An 18,398-nucleotide genomic window follows, 5' to 3' on the forward strand; every position below is an offset into this window, starting at 1 on the left:
AATAATTTCATGATGCATATAAGTCAAATCATTATGCTATACACTTTAAACTTACAGAGCACAAGATGTCAATTATATCTCAATAAACTGGAAAGGGAAAAAGTTTAACACCTGAAACCATAAAGTTCTTAGAGAAAAATGTAGGCAATAACTTCACTGACACTGGTCTTAGTGATTTTTTTTTTTTTTTTTGGAGTGGACTCCTAAAACAAGGGAACCAAAAGCAAAAATAAGCAATAGGGCTATATCAAACTAAAATTTTTCCCACCCTGACGCTTCCCTATCATCAAAACAAAAAGGCAACCTACTGATTGGAAGAAGACATCTGCAAATCCTATATCCAATAAGGAGTTAATATAAAAAATATACAAACTCAAATTCAACATCAAAAAAACCCAAACAAGCCAACTAAAAAATAGGCAGAGGATCTGCATATTTTTCCAAAGACATACAGATGGCTAAAAGTCCATGAATTGCTCGATATAACTAGTCATCAGGGCGAATCACATCCCAATTACAGCCAAATCATAGCAAATCACAACCATAATGATGTATCATCTCACATGTTAGAATGCCTGTTATTAAAAAAAAAAGAAATAACAAGTGTAGATGAGAATGTAGAGAAAAGAAAACTCTTGTGTACTGTTAGTGGGAATGTAAATTGGTACAACTATTATAACAAACACTATGGAGATTCCTCAAAAAATTACAAGTAGAACTACCATATGATCCAGCAGTTCCACAGGGGGCTGTTTAAAATGTCCCCTAAGCATAGGGCTCAAGTGCTAACTAGTATTACTAAACACAGGAAGGTTTTGATACACCTTAGGGAGAAAATATATGCTTTAGGGTTACAGTGATAAGCTCTGTGGAAGGTAACTAGGTAATTGTTCAAGGTTAGGTTTTTGCACTATGGGGAATTTTATACCACTTATATGTATATTGTCACCCTGCTTATTTAACTTATATGCAGAGTACATCATGAGAAACGCTGGGCTGGAAGAAGCACAAGCTGGAATCAAGATTTCCAGGAGAAATATCAATAACCTCAGATATGCAGATGACACCACCCTTATGGCAGAAAGTGAAGAGGAACTAAAAAGCCTCTTGATGAAAGTGAAAGTGGAGAGTGAAAAAGTTGGCTTAAAGCTCAACATTCAGAAAACAAAGATCATGGCATCTGGTCCCATCGCTTCATGGGAAATAGATGGGGAAACAGTGGAAACAGTGTCAGACTTTATTTTTTTAGGCTCCAAAATTACTGCAGATGGTGACTGCAGCCATGAAATTAAAAGACGCTTACTCCTTGGAAGGAAAGTTATGACCAACCTAGATAGCATATTCAAAAGCAGAGACATTACTTTGCCAACAAAGGTTCGTCTAGTCAAGGCTATGGTTTTTTCTGTGGTCATGTATGGATGTGAGAGTTGGACTGTGAAGAAAGCTGAGCGCCGAAGAATTGATGCTTTTGAACTGTGGTGTTGGAGAAGACTCTTGAGAGTCCCTTGGACTGCAAGGAGTCCAACCAGTCCATTCTGAAGGAGATCAGCCCTTGGATTTCTTTGGAAGGACTGATGCTAAAGCTGAAACTCCAGTACTTTGGCCACCTCATGCGAAGTGTTGACTCATTGGAAAAGACTCTGATGCTGGGAGGGATTGTGGGCAGGAGGAGAAGGGGACGACAGAGGATGAGATGGCTGGATGGCATCACTGACTCAATGGACGTGAGTCTGAGTGAACTCCGGGAGTTGGTGATGGACAGGGAGGCCTGGCGTGCTACGATTTGTGGGGTCGCAAAGAGTTGGACATGACTGAGTGACTGAACTGATATGTATTACTAAATCAAAAAATAAATAATTTTATAAAAGAAAGAAAATAAAAAAGAAACTGGCAAATCTAGAGATAGGGCAGACCTCATGATTAATCCACCTCCATCGTAATCCCCTAATGACAGCAAAATAGTTCAGTCATTATGGGAGTCCCATTATACAACATACCACCCAAAAAGAGAGTATACACTTCTGCTCTAGCAGCCCAAGTAGAAGACCTCAGATGTTTTTTGGAGTGTATTTGCTTAAACTTATGCCCATCCCTAACCAATGACTGTGATCATGCAAATTTTACTAATTTAAGGCAGACTGTTTAAGACAACCAGAGTCTACCAGAGAAACTAGTAGTGAGACTGGTATTCCCCGGAGTCTATGTAACAGTGACTTCTGAAAGAAAATCCAGGCACTGTTAGGAAGGAAAAAAGCAAGAAAAGATGCTGGGTAGGCACCCAACAAGGTCAACAATCATGAAGCAGCAGGCGAAGAGTTGTGGAAATACAGCATACACACATAAGACAATAGTATGAACAACAGTGCATAAGGACCAGAAATGATCATCAAGCAATCAGGGCTTGGTAAGGAGATCTATGGGAACAGCACATAAATGTACAAACAGAATCAGAGAAATGGGATCAGGGTTAAGTACAAGGAGGATGTATAATGTGATTACTCTGAATAAAAAACAACAAAGGAACCAGCTCCAAGAGGGTGTTGGAAGTAATTAAGCTAAAGAGCCCCTCCAAATTCCCATGAAAGAAGTCAATCAGTTTAGCAATTCTGCACCTTCAAAGCTGACTAGGTAAGGGATCACCGAGCCAAACTCAAATGTTTAAATAATGCCTTCCCTGAATAATTGTGTGTGTATGTAAAATACAGCAGTCTCTAACTGTCTTATGGGTAGTTAGCAGAATATCTGACTCCAGATCTCAGATTATATAAAAACAGAGTAAACATTAAAAATGTTACATATAACATATATTCTGTATTACAAAATCAGCATTGGGCTTCTAAAGGAAAATGAAAAAACTACAGTCCTAAAAATCTGAAAAATGAAAACCATGGGATAAAGGATAATAAGAAGTATAGCCAGACAGATGTAAAATCATGCCATCCGGGGTCCTACCCACTGGATGCCATAACACTGACCACAACACCAATTCCTTTCCTCTTCCCCTTCCCTCTTACTCCCTAACCCCACTTCCCTTGATACCCATACTCTATTTTTCAAAGGTCTGAAAGAAGCAAAGAACTATAAAGCCCAATTCATCACTACGCAAAAGCATGAGATAATCTCATCAAAACCTACCTTTTGTGATTTGGAAGTGATAATAATCCTCAAGTTTTACTTTCACAGTTCAAGAAAATGAATAAGCTAATTACTCTCACCATTTACTTTCTCTTATGAAGTTAGAAGCAAAGAGAATAGATCAACCTGGGTCCAATCAGAAGGAAAAAAACCACACAGCAGTTTGAATAAGGGAAATCAAATATAAAGAATTATTCACTATAACTGAGTTAACCAGGAGACTGGCTAGTCAAAAGTAAAAAGAAATCTAAAGAATATAGGAATAGCAGATATAAACAGCACCCACTACTTTCTGGTGCTGGAATTCAGCACCCAAGAACAACACCCCCTTTGACTCTACCCACCAGGCACCCGATAAGATCTAAATCTTATTGGAGAGGACACAGCCACGGCTAACCAAATGACAGTGAAGTCTCTATGGGTGCTGTGCCAGTAGAACTTGATGGAAATCCACCTTTTGTAACTTGCCAGATACCTACCGTACATGGTGCCAGGAAAACCTGGTTGCAAGCAAGTGTCTCACCAGAGGCACTCTATTAAAAAAAAAAAAAAATCACCCAAGGGGAATGTTGGGGCAAGCTGCAGGTGACTAAGTGCTACTGGCCCCATTGCACCCCAGGACTGGGCACCAGAGGAGCAGCACATGCCCAGGAGCCTGCTAGAGGGACTGCAGGTCCCAGGAGCCAGGCAGTCGGGGAGCTGAGCTCTGAGGAATCACTCAAGCTACAGAAGCTGGACACTGAGGAAGTCATGTGGGCTGCAGGAGTGAGAGGCACTTGACCGGACAGTACATAAAATATCACACTGGTCTACTACTTGAACACAACCATGCTGACTGGATCTGATGAACAAGAAATGACAAAGTCCTTTAGATGCCTTATTAACACACATGCCAATAAACCCTGAGAAACTCATGGGTCCCCCACCTCAGTGAAGTAAATGGGGTTTAATAGTTTGAAGCAGCAGTTAGCAAACTTCTTCTATAAAGGTCCACATAATAAATATTTTAGGCTTTACGGATTCTGTCCTTTATTCTTTTTTTTTTTCCCCAAACATTTAAAAATATTTTTAAAAATTCTTAGCTTACAAGTCACACAAAAACAGGTAATAGGCCAAATCAGACCCACAGCATGCAAGATATATACTCTGCAAGGTGAAATATAAGCTGCTCTAATGTACCACCTATCATGAAAAGAGGCACAGTTGTGCAGTAAGTTCTTTGAATTTTGAAGGCAACACGTTTGCATGCACTATTTCGACCCATCTATAGAGTCATGGGTAAAGCTGCCTGCTTTGAGTAGAATCAGAGCAAGAGAAGGCTCTGAAGCTCAGATCCTTCAAGGATAAAGGTCTGCTCATTTACCGGGAAAAAATTCTAACCATCTAAGGCTCTGGCTGAGGGCCCAGGAAATACGGAATGAGTTGTACAAAGAAGTCATGGATATCAATTATGGCCTTATGGTCAACTAGAGGAACAAGGATTGTAAAAGTTTTACATATTTTCTATTTGCTCATTATATGTGTATGTGTATATATATGTATTAATATACATTATTTTATATATATATACACACACACACATACATATGTTAACAAATTTCCTTCTCTTTCCTTATCATTTTTATTTTATGGACAAGTTGTTAGAAGATGGCTTTACAATTTTGTCTTTACACAACAGAACATTCAGTGGGACTATGGCTGATTTTAGAAAGCGTTTAGAGACTCCTTTTAATTTTGGCATGAATCATAGACCACCACCCTACCCCGCTGGGGGTTACTGTCTCCTGTGCAGAAGAGTGCGGAAGGACTCTTCGTTCTTAGAGAGTGGAATGAAGACCGTAAGCAAACTGGCCCTGTCAATGGTGCCCAAGGGCAACAGCATGCTACACCTGCCGCTGTGGGTGTGCCCAGACTGCCGGCGCACACTGGCGAAGGAGGAGCGCCACAGTGGCCTCGACCAGCCGGCGATTTTGCTGTTTTGAATGACACTCCTGGAGCACAGGTTTACACATCCTGGTGTATATACATGTAGCAAAGGAATTGTTGAGTCAAACAGTTAGCTCAGCTTGTGAAGAATCCGCCTGCAATGCAGGAGACCCGGTTGGATTCCTGGGTCAGGAAGCCTGTCCCCTGGAGAAGGAATAGGCTACCTACTTCAGTATTCTTGGGCTTCCCTGGTGGCTCAGATGGTAAAGAATCTGCCTGCGATGCGGAAGACCTGGGTTTGATCCCTGGGTTGGGAAGATCCCCTGGAGGAGGACATGGCAACCCACTCCATTATTCTTGCCTGGAGAATCCCCATGGACAGTGGAGCCTGGTGAGCTATAGTCCTGGGGTCACAGAGTCAAACACAACTGAGTGATTAAGCCATGGCTGATTTTGAAATGTGACATAGTAAGTAATTAATACAATGACTCTTGGAATTGTGCATTTGCTCATTTGGAGAAAGAAAAAAATGTCTTCACTTGTAAGAATAGCTTTATCTTGTTGGGCAGAAATACAGTTAGTTGTTATACAATCAAACAAGAGGCCTTAACAAATTTTAAAAGCACATGTTCTGACCACAATGGACTTAAAATCAACAATAAACATACATGAAACCCTAAAATATTTGGAAATTAAATCCACACTTCTAAATAATCAATGGCTCAAAAAAGGGATCACATAGTAAACTGAAAATATCTTGAACTGATGACAAAAACATAAACATATCAAAATTTGGGGGATGCAGCCTAAGCAGTGCTTAAAGAGAAATTTGTAACTGAACAGTTGTATTAGAAAAGAATAAAGGTCTCAAATCAATAACTTAAGCTTCTACCTTAAAAAACTAGAAAAAGAACAACAAACTAAACATAAAGCAAGCAGAAGGAAAGCTATAATAAAGATTACAGCGGAAATCAATGAAAACAGAAAAACAACTGGTAAAATCAATGAAACAAAAAGTTGGTTCTTGAAAATATCAAAACCAATAAACTTTTAGCTACACTGAGCAAGAAGAGAAAAAGATACTAACTACCCCAATCAGAAATGAAACAGGAGGCATCACTGCTGACTCTATAGGATCACTTTTATGCCAACAAATGACACAACTTAGATAATAGGAGGGGGGCGGGGAAATCCTAGAGAGAAGCAACTTACCAAAACTTACTCAAGAAGAAAGAGAAAATCAAAATTGACCTGTAACATGTAAAGACATTGAAGTTGTCATTTAAATTTTTCCAATAAAAATTCATGAACAGATAACTTCATGGATGAATTCCACCATATATTTAAAGAAGAAATAATACTAATCCTTTACAAACTCTTTCAGAAAATGTAAGAGGAGAGAACACTTCCCAACTCATATTAAAATGCCAGAATTGCCATAAGATCAGTCAAAGACAGCACAAGAAAATCACCTGCCAATATTCCTCAAAAACACAGACACAAAATCCTAAACAAAACATTACTAAACCAAATCCAGTAACACATAAAAAGGATTATATACCATGACCAAGTGGGATTTATCCTAGGAATGCAAAGCCAGTATAGCATTAAAAAATCAATTAATGCAATGAGTCATATTAATAGAATAAAGTAACTAACCACATGGTTATCTCAATAGATGCAGAAAAGCATCTAACAAAATCCAACATTTGTTCATGATAGGAACTCTCAACAATCTAGGAACAGAAGGAAAGTTTCCCAACTTTCTGAAAGGGCATTTCTGAAAAGATCACAGTGCTACCATCATTCCTAATGGTAAAAGAGTAACAGGGAAGAACAAATCTGACTCCACATTAGACCTGTTTCTTTTGCTTTAGTTACCAATGATTGCATATAGTCTGAAATATATAGGATAACCTATTTTCAAGGCAGATCTTTAAAAGTCCATTCATATACAGATAAAAAGTTGCAGAAGAAGGAATAACATTTGTTGGAGGTTTACAACATCATGACCTGACCCATGTGGACAGCTGCAAGAACAAAGAATTCCTGCACCAACAGTCTGCAACAACCAACCAACCAAGTGAGAGTCAATTCCTAGGCAGGTTGATAAGTCCAGCGGTCTCCAAGAAGAGAGGGGTCTGGAATTCTCGAGGAGGAGGAAAGGACAAACTGTTTTTCCCTCTACATTCCTTAGGATTATATAACAATAATGTATCCTGCTTGAGGACAGTCTCTGAAAAAAAAAAAAACCTTCTGGCTAATCCTGTAATCTTAAAATGTAAATTATGGGAGTAGGTCTAGTAAGGTCTTTACAACCACCAGACATTCTTTTGATTCACTGAAATAACTAATTAAAAGTATATAACTCCATTGCTAATACTAGCAAGGGGGCACTCTTTCTGCCCCCTTCTGATGTCTATGTCAGAAGCTTTCTCTATCTCTTTTATACTTTAATAAAACTTTACTACACAAAAGCTCTGAGTGATCAAGCCTTGTCTCTGGCCCCAGATTGAATTCTTCTCCAGAGGCCAAGAATCCCAGCATCTTTCATGGTTCAGCAACAACATTTCACAAGGGCACCCTTTTCTCACTTTGCCCTTAAAAATGCTTTGCTGTAACCCTTCAGGGAGTTTGGGACTTGGGGGGTTGCGGGGAGAAATAAGCCACCTGTCCCCTTGCACGGTGCGGCAATAAACCTTTCTCTGCTCCAAACACTGACCTTTCAATTTTGTTTGGCCTCACTGTGCATTGGGCACACAAGATTAAATGCTTACCTCCTAAGATCAGGAACAAGTCAATAAGATCCACGCTCCTTACTTCTGTTCACAATGTATTAGAGGTTCTAGGCAAAAAAAAAAAAAAAAAATTAAGGCATCTAGATACAAAGATATATCTAGTCAATCCTAAAAGAAATCAGTCCTGAATATTAATTGAAAGAACTGATGCTGAAGCTCCAATACTTGGGCCACCTGATGCAAAGAACTGATTCACTGGAAGAGACCCTGATGCTGGGAAAGACTGAAGGCAGGAGGAGAAGGGAATGACAGAGGATGAGTTGGCTGGATGGCGTCACTGACTCGATGGACATGAGTTTGACAAGCTCTGGGAGTTGGTGATGGCCAAGAACCCTGGCATGCTGCAGTCCATGGGGTCGCAGAGTCGGACACGACTGAGCGACTGAACTGAACTGAGATACAATAAGTAAAAACTGTCTATATTTGCAAATGACATGATACTGTATGTAGAAAATTCTAAGGAATTCACACACAAAAAAACCCTGCTTAATATAATAGTAAAGTAAGGTTGCAGGACACAAGATAAATAAACAAAAATCAATTATATTTTTACGTATTGGCAATGAACAATCCAAAAACAAAATCTGAAAAACTCTACTCACAATAACACAAAAAAGTTAAACACTTCAAAATAAAGTTAACAAAAGAAGGGCAAGACTTGTGCACTGAAAATTACAAAACATTGCTAAAAGAAATGAAATGTCGTACAAAACAGAAAGACAGTCCATGTTCATGTTAAGATGGCAACAGCAATTCTCCCCCAAACAAATCTACAGATTATATGCAGTTTCTATCAAAATCCATCACAGTAGGCTTTTTCGGAAAAAACGACAAAATGATACAAAAATTTATATGGAAATCTAAGGAAACCAGCATAGCCAAAACAATTTTGAAAAAGAAAAAAATATCAGAAGACTTATACTACCCAATTTCAAAACTAACTATAAAGATACCATATAATCAAGACAGTGTGGTGCTGGTATGAGAAGAGGCATAACAATGACTCAAACAGAAATGAGAGTCTAGAAATAATTTATGGTCACTTGATTTTTGACAAAGGTGCAAAGGCGATTAAATGGGAAAAGGATCTTTTTATTTTTCCTCAACAAATAATGCTAAAACAACTGGATATCCATACACACAAAAAAGATGAATTTGGACCCATACTGCATACCATACACAAAAGTTAGTAGAAATTGAACATGAACCTAAAGCATTATTTTTTTAAAAAACTGATAAACTGGACTTCCTCAAAATAAAAACTTGTATTTCAAAAGATACCACAGAGAAAATGAAAAGACAAGCAACAGACTGGGTAATAAATTATTTACTGAAATAATTTATAAAACATACATTGGGCTTGTACCCAGAATACACAAAGAATGTGTACAGCCCAATAAGAAGGCAAACCAATCCAAAAATGGACTAAAGATTTCAGTAGACATTTCAAAGACAACATAGGAACAGTATATAAGTATTTGAAAATTTGTTCAACATCATTAGCCAATAGAGAAACGCAAATTAAAACTAATATGAGATACTACTTCATACTAAGATGGCTATGAAAAAAGACACAGTAACAAGTCAAGATATGGAAAAATTGAAACTCTCACACAATGCTTCTGGGAACATGATACTGTATGGCCATATTGGAAAACAGTTTAGCTGTTTCTTAAAAAATTAAAATGTGAACCTACTACACAACCCAGTAATCTCCTTATGGGTATTTATCCAAGAAAAATGAGAACATATGTCCACACAAAGACTTGTACATGAATGCTCATAGCAGCATTATTCATAATAGCCAGAAAGTAAAAACAACTGATGTCCATCAACTGATGAATGGATAAAGAAAATGTAGTATAATCATACAATGGTTATTTATCAATAAACAGGAACAAACTACGGATACATGCTACAGCATGGATAAATCTCAAAACCATTATGCTAAATGAAGCCAGACATAAGATGGCACTTATTTCATAAATCCATCTCCATAAAAGGCTAATTGATAGTGATAGAAAGCAAATCAATGGTTTCCTGAGGCTAAAAGCCAGCACCAGGTCTGAGTACAAAACCTGCAGAGGCAAACTTATTAAGGTGATGTAAAATTTCTAAAACTGAATTGCTGTGATCACTGCACAATCTCAAAAATCTTCTAAATTTACTAAAAATCACTTAATTATTTAGAAAAGAGGATACAGTTCCAAAAGGTGATTTTTTTATATGAACTTTGCTTTCCTGTTATTAGAGATACGTAAGAGGAAGATTATAGATGTTCCTATCTTAACAGGGAAATGTTTTCTACACACTCAGCACAGTTTATTGAAGAGCCTAAGAGAATGAATGGACCAGGGAACTCTGCAAAGTCTCTTCAAAAATCAGTCCAAAAATGTCTCTTTTTTTTAATGTGTTTCATGGGGTAGTGATAGGCTTGCTACCATTATTACATGGGTTTGGGCTATCTTTTTAAGGTAAACGTTTTTCCTGTTACAGCTACAAACAAAGTAAAATAAAGATATGTAAAAATAGAGATCTGTATTTTTCATGTTCTTAAAAAAGAAAGTCCAAAAAATAAGTGTGATATTTAGTAGAAAATTTTCAATGCTCAAGATTTGCCTTTTTATCTACTTTATTTTCTGATGAACTTTTAAAGTTTTTCCTTCTCTACTAAAACACTGCAAAGTCAATGCACTTCTTTTATAGATGTTTCTTTCATACTAAAAGATCAGTCTTTCAAGATCTATGAACAAAAACAGAAAATGTACATACCCCAGCCTAAAATAAAATTGAATAAATCCATTTTGGGGTGGGGGGGATCAAGATGGCAGAATAAGAGGACATGCAGGTCACCTTCCCCCATAAATAGAGCAAAAACACATCTATATGTGGAACAATTCTCAAGGAAAACTACCTGGAAACTGGCAGAAGAACTATAAAATCAAAGCTATAATAAAGATACACACATAATCGGGCAGGACAGAAAGAAGAGTAATGAGTTGGACCTATGCCCCTGGGAGGGGACTAAAAGGAAAAGGGAGATCACACAAGCAGACACTTATCCTGTGAAAGTGAGTGGGTCAAGCCACAGAATGGGTGTCCCAGTCCTGGGGACCTATGTGGATGAGACAAGCCCCCTTGGCTGCTACTAGGACAGATAGACTGAAGAAGTCAAGGCTCCACTAGAAAGAGGTGCATAGGTATTGCCTCACCACTAGACAGGGAGGAGGGAGGTCTGTCTTAGAGGCTGCTCCCTTGCCACATTCCCCACTCCACTCTGAGAAAAATCCCTGCCCCTTCTCTGTCCCTGTCACAGCTTGGCCCTGGCTCTAGAGTAGCCAGGACCTGGGGAAAGATTCAATCTAGGGACACCGAGGCGACAAGAGGGTCTGTAGGGTGTGGGCCTGCTAAGACAGCAGTAGCCACTGTTGATGCTTATTTACAGTACCACAGTGCCAGTGGGGAAGTCTAATTATCTCAACAGATGCAGAAAAATCATTTGACAAATTTCAACATTCATTCATGATAAAAATTGGATATGGTGGGAATATATCTCAACATAACAAGAGACATTTATGACAAATCCACAACCAACATAATTAAGACCCAACTATTAAATGAAATTAAAACTTTCAACTGTTTCAGCTGAAACCCTTTCAGCTAAATTAAAAATCCAGACAAAGATGCCCACTCTTGTCATTTCCATTGCTGTGTCCTAGACACAGCAATAAGACAAGAAAAATAAATAAAAGGTATCCAAACTGGAAGGAAAGAAGTAAAACTGTCACTATTTGCAGATGACATGATACTCTATAGAGAACCTTAGAGCTTCCACCCAAAACTATAAGTATAAATGAAATCAGCAAGACTACAGGATACAAGATTAATATGTAGAAATCTATTGTATTAATAATCTGTTACACTAATAATGAAACATCAGAAAAAGTAAAACAATAAACGTATTTAAAATTGTACCCCAAAAAATAAACATAGGAATAAACTTACAAAGGAAGTAAAAGACTTATACTCTGAAAATTATAAAGCAATGATGAAGGAAACTGAAATTATTCAAAAGAAAAGGGGGAATAAAATAGAAATGGAAAGCTAACTCATGTGCTTGGACTACATGAATTAAAATTATTAAAGTGTCCATACTATCCAAAGCAATCTACAGATTTAATGTAATCCCTATCAAAATACCCCTAACATTTTTCACAGAATGAAAACAAATAATCCTAAAATTATATGGAACCACAAAAAAAAAACCCTGAACTGCCAAAGCATCCTGAGAAAAAAAACAGTAAAGCTGGAGGTACAACCCTCCCTGACTTCAGACTATAATGCAAAGCCACAGTAATCAAAACAGCATGGTATTGTCAGAAAAAGACACACAGATCAATGAAACAGAATACAGAGCCCCAAACAAATCTATGCACCAATGGTCAATTACTCTATGACAAAGGAGGCAAGAATATACAATAGAGAAATGATAGTCTCTTGAATAACTGGTGTTAGGAAAACTGTACAACCATATGTAAAACAATGAGATTAGGTTATTTCCTCACATCACATACAAAAATAAACTCAAAATGGTTTAAAGACCTAAATGTTTACAACCTGAAACCATAAAACTCCCCAAACAGAACAGAGGTAGAACAGTTTTACACAAATATAGCAGTATTTTCTTCGGTCAGTCTTCTATGGAAAAATAAATAAAAGCAAAAACAAACAAATGGGCCTCCATCACCTCCACTAGCTTTATTGGTAGTAATGCTTCCTAAGGCCCACTTGATATCACACTCCAGGATGTCTGGCTCTAGGTTAGTAACCACACACCATCATGGTTATCCAGGTCATTAAGACCTTTTTTGTATATCTCTTCTGTATATTCTTGTGACTTCTTCTTAATCTCTTTTGCTTCTGTGAGCTCCTTGCCATTTCGTCTCTTCTCATGCCCATCTTTGCATGAAATGTTCCCTTGATATCTTCAATTTTCTTGAAGAGATCTCTAGTCTTTCCTATTCTACTGTTTTCCTCTAATTCTTTGCATTGTTCAATTAAGAAGGCTTTCTTATTTCTTGCTGCACTTTTCTGGAACTCTAGATTCAGTTTGGTATATCTTTCCCTTTCTCCTTTGCTTTTTTTCTTCTCTTATTTTCTCAGCTATTTGTAAAGCCTCCTCAGACAACCACTTTGCCTTCCTGCATTCCTTTTCTTTGCAATGGTCTTCATCATGGCCTCTTGCACAACATTATGAATACAGTTCTTCAGGCACTCATCTACCAGAACTAACCTCTTGAATCTATTTATTACCTCCACTGTATAATCATAAGGGATTTGATTTAGGTCATGCCTGAATGACCTAATGGTTTTCCCTACCTTCCTTAATCTCAGCCTGAATTTTGGAATAAATAGCTCACGATCTGAGCCAGTCAGCTCCATGACTTTTTGCTGACTGTATAGAGCTTCTCTATCTTTGGAGGCAAAGAATATAATCAATCTGATTTCGATATTGACCACCTGGTGATGTCCATGTGTAGAGTCATCTCTTGTGTTGCTGGAAAAGGGTTTTTGCTATCAGTGTGTTCTCTTGACAAAACTCTGTTACCCTTTCCCCTGCTTCATGTTGTACTCCAAGGCCAATTCTGCCTGTTACTCCAGGTATCTCTTGACTTCCTACTTTTGCACTCCAACCTTCTATGATGAAAAGAACATCCTTTTTTTTTTTTTCTGGTGTAAGTTCTAGAAGGTCTTTAAGTCTTCATAGAGCCATTCAACTTCAGCTTCTTCAGCATTAGTAGCTGAGCTATAGACCTGGATTACTGTGATGCTGAATGGCTTGCTCTGGAAACAAATTGAGATTGCTCTGTCATTTTTAAGACTGCACCCAAGTATTGCATTTCGGACTCTTCTGTTGACTATGAGGGCTACTCTATTTCTTCTAAGGGACTATTTTCCACAGTAGTAGATATAATGACCATCTGAATTAAATTTGCCCGTTCCCATCCATTTTAGTTCACAGATTTCTAAAATGTCAATTTTCACTCTTGCCATCTCCTGCTTGACCACATCCAATTTACCCTGATTCATGGACCTAACATTCCAGGTTCCTATGCAATATTGTTCTCTGCTGCTGCTAAGTCCCTTCAGTCATGTCCAACTCTGCGCGACCCCACAGACGGCAGCCCACCAGGCTCCCCTGTCCCTGGGATTCTCCAGGCAAGAATACTGGAGGGGGTTGCCACTTCCTTCTCGAATGCATTAAAGTGAAAAGTCAAAGTGAAATCACTCAGTCGTGTCCGACTCTAAGCGACCTCATGGACTGCAGCCTATCAGGCTCATCCATCCATGGGATTTTCCAGGCAAGAGTACTACCTTTACCACCAGACACATCCACAACTGAGTGTCATTTCCACTCTGATCCAGCTCTCTTTCTGGAGCTGTCTCTCCACTCCTCCCCAGTAGCATATTGGACACCTATAAACCTAGAGTGTCATTAAAGGACTGAAAAAGTATAGACCAACAGAAGAAGAAGATATTAAGAAGAGGTGGCAAGAATACACAGAAGAACTATACAGAAAAGATCTTCATGACCCAGATAATCATGATGGTGTGATCACTCACCTAGAGCCAGACATCCTGGAGTGCAAAGTCAAGTGAGCCTTAGGAAGCATCACTATGAACAAAGCTAGTGGAGGTGATGGAATTGCAGTTGAGCTATTTCAAATTCTAAAAGATGATGCTGTTAAAATGCTGCACTCAATATGCCAACAAATTTGGAAAACTCAGCAGTGGCCACAGGACTGGAAAAGGTCAGTTACCATTCCAGTCTCAAAGAAAGGCAATGCCAAAGAATGTTTAAACTACTGCACAATTGCATTCATCTCACACACTAGCAAAGTAATGCTCAAAATTCTCCAAGCCAGGCTTCAACAGTACATGAACTGAGAACTTCCAGATGTTCAAGCTGGACTTAGAAAAGGCAGAGGAACCAGAGATTAAATAGCCAACATAAACTGGATCATTGAAAAAGCAAGAGAATTCCAGAAAAGCATCTACTTCCGCTTCCCTGAGTATGCTAAAGCCTTTGACTGTGTGGATCACAACAAACTGTAGAAAATTCTTAAAGAGATGGGAATACCAGACCATCTTACCTGCCTCTTGGGAAGTCTGTATGCAGGTCAAGAAGCTACAGTTATAACTGGACATGTAACAATGGATTGGTTCCAAATTGGGAAAGGAGTATGTCAAGGCTGTATATTGTCACCTTGCTTACTTAACTTATATGCACAGCACATCATGCAAAGTGCTGGACTGGATGAAGTACAAGCTGGAATCAAGATGCTGGGAGAAATATCAACAACCTCAGATATGTAGATGATACCACCCTTATGGCAGAAAGTCAAAAGGAACTAAAGAGCCTCCTGATGAAAGCGAATGAGGAGAGAGAAAAAGCTGGCTGAAAACTCAATATTCAAAAAACAAAGATCATGGCATCCAGTCTCATCATTTCATGGCAAATATGTGAGAAAACAATGGAACAGTGACAGCCTTTATTTTCTTAGGCTCCAAAATCACTGCAGATGGTGTCTGTAGCCATGAAATTAAAAGACGCTTTTCCTTGGAAGAAAAGCTATGACAAAACTAGGTCACATATTAAAAAGCAGAGACATTACTTTACCAACAAAGGTCCGTACAGTCAAAGCTACAGTTGTTCCAGTAGTCATGTATGGATATGAGTTGGACCATTAGGAAAGCTGAGCGCAGAAGAATTGATGCTTCTGAACTGTGGTGTTGGAAAAGACTCTTGAGAGTCCCTTGGACTGCAAGGAGATCGAAGCAGTCAATCCTGAAGGAAATCAGTCCTGAATATTCATTGGGAGAACTGACGCTGATGCTGAAAATCCAATACTTTGGCCATCTGATGTGAAGAGCTGGCTCATTGGAAAACATCCTGGTGCTGGGAAAGATTGAAGGAAGGAGGAAAAGGGGATGACAGAGGATGAGATGGTTGGATAGCATCACTGACTTGATGGACATGAGTTTGAGCAAGCTCCAGGAGTTGGTCATGGGTAGGGAAGCCTGGCATGTTGCAATCCATGAAGTTGCAAAGAGTTGGACACAACTGACCAACTGAACTCAATCAACCTGGAGAGATTCATCTTTCAGTGTCATATCTTATTCCTTTTCATACTGTTCATGGGGTTCTCAAGGCAAGAATACTGGAGTGGTTTGCCATTCTGTTCTCCAAAATGGCGCCCAATTAAATTTTAACATTGTTGCACAGCAAAGGAAACCATCAAGAAAACAAAACCACAACTTACAGAATGCGAGAAAATATTTGCAAATTATGCAAATGACAAGAAGTAAATGTACAGAGCTCATACTACTTAACATCAAAAACTAAACAACCCAATCGAAATATGGGCAGAAGACCTGAATAAACATCTTTCCAAAGAAGACATACAGATGACTAACAGGCACATGAAAAGATGCTCAACTTCACTAATTATAAAAAATGCAAATCAAAACCTCAAGAGATATCACCTTATACCTATCAGAAAGGCCACTATCAAAAAGTCTACATATAACAAATGTTGTCAGGGATGTGAAGAAAAGGGAACCCTCCTTCACTGTTAGTAGAAATATAAACTGGTGCCAACCACTATGAAAATCAGTATGAAGGCTCCTTAAAAAACTAAGAATAAAACTACCATATGATTCACTCTGTGTATGTTTCTGGAAAAAACAAAAACACTAATTTGAAAAGGTACATCCAGCCCAATGTTTACAGCAGCACTATTTATAATAGCTGAGATATAAAAACAACCCAAATACCCAATCAAGAGATGACTGGATTAAGATGTGAATTATATAAAAACAATGTAATATTCAGTTCAGTGGCTCAGTCGTGTCCGATTCTTTGTGACCACATGAATCGCAGCACACCAGGCCTCCCTGTCCATTACCAACTCCCAGAGTTCACTCAAACTCATATGCATCGAGTTGGTGATGCCATCCAGCCGTCTCATCCTCTGTCGTCCCCTTCTCCTCCTGCCCCCAATCCCTCCCAGCATCAGGGTCTTTTCCAATGAGTCAGCTCTTCGCATGTGGTGGCCAAAGTACTAGAGTTTCAGCTTTAGCATCATTCCTTCCAAAGAAATCCCAGGGCTGATCTCCTTTAGAATGGACTGGTTGGATCTCCTTGCAGTCCAAGGGACTCTCAAGAATCTTCTCCAACACCACAGTTCAAAAGCATCAATGCTTCAGCGCTCAGCCTTCTTCACAGTCCAACTCTCACATCCATACATGACCACAGAAAAAACCACAGCCTTGACTAGACGGACCTTTGTTGGCAAAGTAATGTCTCTGCTTTTCAACATGCTATCTGGGTTGGTCATAACTTTCCTTCTAAGGAGTAAGCGTCTTTTCTTTCTTTTTTTTTTTAACCCGCAGCCGCCCCCGCGCTAAGTACAGCGCCGGCCCCACCCCGTGTCCAGCTAACTGGTCACGTGACCGCACCAGTAAGCGTCTTTTAATTTCATGGCTGCAGTCACCATCTGCAGTGATTTTGGAGTCCAAAAAGATAAAGTCTGACACTGTTTCCACTGTTTCCCCATCTGTTTGCCATGAACTGATGGGACCAGATGCCATGATCTTTGTTTTCTGAATGTTGAGCTTTAAGCCAACTTTTTCACTCTTCTCTTTCACTTTCATCAAGAGGCTTTTTAGTTCCTCTTCACTTTCTGCCATAAGGGTGGTGTCATCTGCATATCTGAGGTTATTGATATTTCTCCCAGCAATCTTGATTCCAGCTTGTACTTCTTCCAGCCCAGTGTTTCTCATGATGTACTCTGCATAGAAGTTAAATAATCAGGGTGACAATATACAGCCTTGACATACTCCTTTTCCTATTTGGAACCAGTCTGTTGTTCCATGTCCAGTTCTAACTGTTGCTTCCTGACCTGAATATAGGTTTCTCAAGAGGCAGGTCAGGTGGTCTGGTATTCCCATCTCTTTCAGAATTTTCCACAGTTTATTGTGATCCACACAAAGTGAGCCATAAAAAATAATGAAATTTGTAGCAACATGGATGAACCTGGAAGATATTATGCTTAGTGAAATAAATGAGACAGAGGAAAAAAATACTGTATTGTATCACTTATATTTGGAATCTAAAAAATAATAAAAATGAAGGTATAATACCGAAAAAGACTCATAGATACAGAAAAAGACTCACAGATATAGAAAACAAATTTGTGGTTACCAAAGCAGAGAAGGAAAGGGGGGAGGGGCAAACTAGGAGTATGGGATTAACAGACACAAACTACTACATATAAAATAGATAAGCAACTATACTGTATAGTACATGAAATTATTCCCATTATCTTGTAATGCCTATAATGGAGTATAATCTGCAAAAACACTGTAACTTGAAACTAACACAATATTGTAAATTGACTATATTTCAATTTTAAAATAATAATAATACATTTGATGCTGATTTCCAGGCTGACTTGAGGCTCCACCACTACCAAC

At 38.6% G+C, this 18,398-nt stretch overlaps 1 protein-coding gene across 37 annotated transcripts in view; it reads right to left on the minus strand.

The window, feature by feature from the left end:
- Window positions 1-18,398, minus strand: part of FANCC (FA complementation group C) — a 348,443-nt gene that overhangs the window by 328,090 nt on the left and 1,955 nt on the right. For 30 of the 37 annotated variants that reach the window (XR_015170188.1, XR_015170187.1, XM_086416995.1 and 27 more), the window contains exon 2: window positions 7,839-7,906. The exons of the other annotated variants lie outside the window; for them this stretch is intronic. The gene's annotated coding sequence lies outside the window, so the exon portion shown is untranslated. The remainder of the gene's footprint in view (window positions 1-7,838; window positions 7,907-18,398) is intronic. 37 annotated transcript variants of the gene reach the window in all.

The sequence above is a fragment of the Bos grunniens genome, chromosome 8, assembly GCF_055505025.1.
Source record: "Bos grunniens cultivar Pamir isolate PY7600 chromosome 8, Bosgru_T2T1.0, whole genome shotgun sequence".
Classification (NCBI taxonomy): domain Eukaryota; kingdom Metazoa; phylum Chordata; class Mammalia; order Artiodactyla; family Bovidae; genus Bos; species Bos grunniens.